Source organism: Balaenoptera musculus, chromosome 2, assembly GCF_009873245.2.
Source record: "Balaenoptera musculus isolate JJ_BM4_2016_0621 chromosome 2, mBalMus1.pri.v3, whole genome shotgun sequence".
NCBI classification, from domain to species: domain Eukaryota; kingdom Metazoa; phylum Chordata; class Mammalia; order Artiodactyla; family Balaenopteridae; genus Balaenoptera; species Balaenoptera musculus.
The window spans coordinates 116,170,212-116,175,448 of record NC_045786.1 but is presented as its reverse complement, the minus strand read 5'-3'; the positions used below and the strand labels follow the sequence as shown (position 1 = coordinate 116,175,448).

The 5,237-nt window shown below is 35.3% G+C and overlaps 1 pseudogene; it reads left to right on the top strand.

The window, feature by feature from the left end:
• Positions 1-1,805: 1,805 nt before the first annotated feature.
• LOC118890971 lies at positions 1,806-2,331 on the top strand (annotated as a pseudogene).
• The last annotated feature ends 2,906 nt before the right edge of the window (positions 2,332-5,237 follow it).

Sequence of the window (5,237 nt, the reverse complement as noted above, 5' to 3'; positions counted from 1 at the left end):
GTAATTATCTCTATGCCCTCTCAGTAAATAAAGCTAGGAAATATGTGAATTTCAGAAAGAAAACTAAATCACGCATTCATATGGATATTTCCAATTTAAGTGAAAAATTAAATCATCAATTATTATATTTGTATTCCTTTGCTTTCACACTGAAAATCTTGGTTTTAATGACATTAACATGATTGCATATTTGCTTATGCATATACATAACATATACATATATAATGTATATTATGCGTAAAATAGTTTCAAAGCAACAATACTAGTATTACTACTAACAATAGAACTAATAGTACTAACAAGAGAACTATCAATTGTGGGAATTCCCTCGTGGTCCAGTGGTTAGGACTCCAAGCTTTCACTTGCATGCTTTCACTTGCACAAGCTGTGTGGTCAAAACAAACAAAAAAAAAGAACTACGAATTGAAACTAAATATTTCATTGTGGTTCTTTTTGCTCTTTAGGATATAACTCACCATGGAGCTACATTAAAAGTTTGAGTTTTAATGTCATTTGAAATAATTTTTTTTTTCTGTGTGGTTTGTACTATCAATTTTACATACTCCTAGGTTCATTTGTATCCATTTGTTTCAGATTTGTAGGAGTTTTTTTTCCTTTTTGATCCAAGTTTTTTAATTATATGAAATGTTCACATGGTTCCAAAATCAAAACTACAAAACAAGGTGCAGTCAGAGAAGCTTTTTAAACACTTTTTGTCCCTCCTTTTCACAATAAAGGTGTTTTTTAAGGTTATGAAATTGGACTGAATTGTTAAAGAGAACCTGATACCAGAGGGAGATTCAACAGAGTGCATTGTTAGTAACAGTTACAGGGGGGAAATTTCATGTTAATGAAATAAGCCTTATTCAAATCAGTAAACATATTATAGATCCAAAATAAATTTTACACAAAAATAAATTTTCTTGTCTTCCTGGTGAAGTGCCGTTCCTGATCTTTTCAGCTAGGATCCAATCAACTATGGGATGGGGGAGGGACTGGGGGGGACGGTGTGGACAGAGACACGGAAGTCTCTACTTCAACAAGAGGAAAACAAAAGAGCTTCCTGCAAATTGGAAAAAAAATTCCAAAATTTCCTATATACAAACAACAACTAAGTGGAAATACAGAAAAGGGAAAAATTCTTATTAAAAAGGATACCTGGGCTACCCTGGTGGTGCAGTGGCTGAGAATCTGCCTCCTAATGCAGGGGACACAGGTTCGAGCCCTGATCTGGAAAGATCCCACATGCCATGGGGCAACTGGGCCCGTGCGCCCCAACTACTGAAGCCTGTGCACCTAGAGCCCGTTCTCCAAAACGAGAGAGAGGCCACCACAGTGAGAAGTCCGCGCACCACAACGAAGAGTAGCCCCCTCTCACCGCAGCTAGAGAAAGACTGCATGCAGCAACAAAGACCCAATGCAGCCAAAAATAAATAAATTAAAAAAAAAAAAAAAAAAAGGATACCTGCACACAAACCCTGTGGCTAAACCTAATAAAAATGTGCAGGACCTGTATAAAAAAAAGCTATAAAATTTTACTAAAATAGATGACAGAATAAATGGAGAGGCATATTAGTTTCTGTTTAGACAGACTCAATATTCCAAAGTTGTTGATTATTCCTAAATTATAAAGTCAGTGCAATCACAATCAAATTACAACTTTGGGGGGAACTTGAAAAGTGATTCTAAAGTTTTCATTAAAAATAAATATATATTTTGGGAAATTTGGAAAAGCATAACTGGGGGCACCCCATGTGTATCCCTAATCCCAGCTGGTCTGCCTGAGACCCCCTGAGCGCCAGACCTGGCCCCCCCACAGGGCTCCATTTCCACTCCATCAAGATGAAAGAAACTATCATGAACCAGAAGAAACTCACAAAACTGCAGGCACAAGTGCACATTGGTGGGAAAGGAACTGCTCACAGAAAGAAGTTGGTTCATAGAACAGCTACAACAGATGATTTAAGACAAACAAACAAACAAACAAACTTCTCCTTAAAGAACTTAAAGAAACTTAGGGGTAAACAACATCTCTGGTATTGAAAAGTTAATGTGATGCACATTAACAACCCTAAATTTCAAACATCTCTGGCGGCCAACACTTTCATTGTTATTGGCCATGCTGAAACAAAGCAGCTGACAGAAATGTTACCTGGCATCTTAAACCAGCTTGGTGCAGACAGTCTGACTAGTTTAAAACGACTGGCTGAAGCGCTGCCAAAATAATCTGTGGGTGGAAAAGCACTGCTTGCTACTAGAGAGGATGGTGATGATGAAATTCCAGATCTTACGGAGAATTTTGCTGAGGCGTTCAAGAATGAGACAAACTGAATTGAGTCAACTTCTGAAGATGAAACTTGAAGTTACTGGGTGCTGCTATTTTATATTAAGACTACTTTTTATAACTTTGTCCCTGGGTCTGATAAAATATAGATTTCTAATATTTTAAAGCCCAAGCCCCTTGGACACTGCAGCTCTTTTCAGTTTTTGCCTATACGCCATTCATTCTTTGCAGCTAATTAAGCTGTAGAAGCCTGGTAATAAAGTTTGAAACAAAAGTTAATAAAGTTCTTCACTTAGTTTTTTTTTTTTTTTTTTTAAATTATTATTTATTATTTATTTATCTATTCATGGCTGTGTTGGGTCTTCGTTTCTGTGCGAGGGCTTTCTCTAGTTGTGGCAAGCGGGGGCCACTCTTCATCACGGTGCGCGGGCCTCTCACTATCGCGGCCTCTCTTGTTGTGGAGCACAGGCTCCAGACGCGCAGGCTCAGTAATTGTGGCTCACGGGCCCAGCCGCTCCGCGGCATGTGGGATCTTCCCAGACCAGGGCTTGAACCCGTGTCCCCTGCATTGGCAGGCAGATTCCCAACCACTGCGCCACCAGGGAAGCCCCTTCACTTAGTTTTTAAAAAATGCATAATTGGGGGAGGATTTAGCATAGATAAAAGATAGATATTAAAACCTACTATAAAATGACTTTAAGTAATACAATACAGCACTCAGTTGAATAGACTAGGGTCCATAAATAGATCCAGGAACACATAGTAATTTGATATATGAGTGCATTTCAATATAGGGAAGACAAAGGTTATCCAATCAATTATACTGGGACAACTAACAGAAACTTGGGAAAAAAAGAAGTTGATCCCTACCTGTTTTTTTTAACAACTAAATAAATTTCAAATAAATTAAAAGTTAAATGTAATATATACAGTGGAATATTACTCAGCCATAAAAAAGAATGAAATAATGCCATTTGCAGCAACATGGATGGACCTAGAGATTATCATACTAACTGAAGTAAGCCAGACAGAGAAAGACAAATATCATATGATATCGCTTACATGTGGAATCTAAAAAAAATGATACGGGGAGTTCCCTGGTTGCCTAGTGGTTAGGATTCCAGGCGTTCACTGCCGTGGCCTGGGTTCAATCCCTGGTTGGGGAACTGAGATCCCGCAAGCCACGTGGCATGGCCAAAAAAACCTAAAAAATAAAAAAATTTTAAAATAAAAATAAAAAAACAATACAAATGAACTTATTTACAAAACAGAAATAGACCCACAGACATAGAAAACAAACTTATGGTTACCAAAGGTGGGAGGATAAATTAGGAGTTTGGGATTAAAATATACACACTACTATATATAAAACAGATAACCAACAAGGACTTACTGTATAGCACAGGGAACTATACTCAATATCTTGTAGTAACCTATAATAGAAGAGAATGTTAAAAAAGTATATATTTATATATATTGATAACTGAATCACTTTGCTGTACACCTGAAACTAACACAACATTGTAAATCAACTATATTTCAATAAAAATTAAAAAAAATTAAAAACAGAACTACCATATGAAAAAATATTAAATGTTAAAAAAAATCCCCAAATTATAAATGTACTAGAAAATATGTTTCACTCTTTATTAAAGAAATACAAATCAGTACAAGATTTTTATTAATGAGATTGCCAAAAAATATATATATAGTTGACAAAACTCAGAATTGATAAGGATATAAGAAGAAAAACAATGTCATATATAGTTGGTAGGAGTATAAATTTGTATAATTTTCCAATATGCTTCAAAGGTCTCATTGACCCATCAATTTTATGTATATGAATTTACTTAAGGCCAGTTTTGACACTGCCTGAGAATAAAGGTGAGGCTCACGTAATAGTGGAGAAAACTTGTTTAATCATTAAGATGAATTAATTTGGGGTCACTAAATGACAGGCAAGCTGAGAAAGTGCCCTTTTTAAAAGACATTATAAAGTGATGAATCTTAACATGCTCAAAAAATATATTAAAAAAACTTAGTAAAAAACTTAAAACTTCTCTTGGTAGTGGGGGAAGGGAAAATAGGAACACATTTTACTAGCTAGATAATAAGTTCACAGGTGTTTGCTATGATTTTGGCTATTATTTTAAATGTCTGCAACATCATTACATAGTAAAAGGTATTTTAACTGGATGAGAGACAGGGATTAAGTGAATTCTTCTTTTTGGATAAAATTACACACTGTACTGACTTTTTGATTATTTATTCCTTGTTTGCCATACTTGATTTGATAATATCTGAGAAGACATTTATTTTCAAAGTGAAGAAACTTTTAACAAGATATATGAAAATTCTGTGAACTTGGAGTCAACCAGAAAAAAATGCATAGTTATAGCCAAACCTACTACAAGCAAAACTTAAGTAGTAGCTGGCAATGAGGCTGCTGTGCACTTGTCGCACAAGCATATGCAGCTTATGGAACATTCTCTAGGAATACTTCTTATCATGAGTGAGAATGCATATTCATACATCATTTAAATATTTTAAATTGGATTTTTCACTGATAGATTATAGATATATGTGTGTGTTTGCACACACGTGCACATATATATGTATGTATATAAACAAAATAAAATAATAGTGATTTGAACACTTGTATTTATAAAAGTTGATTCACTGAGGGGGAAAACATGTGTGATTCCATTACATGAATTAATGAACTAGAAGATGTATCTGAAGAAATTATCCATAATTCAGGATGGAGACACAGAGATGCAAAAGGTAGGTTCAAAGATACTGAGGAAAGACTGAGGTCTAACATACATTTAAGCTGAACACACGGAGAAAAGGGAGAAAAGGACAGAAGGAATATTTGTAGAGATATAGGTTAGGAATGTAGGCCCCATGAAGGTAGCGATTTTGTCTGTTTTTTTCAATACCATATCCCTAA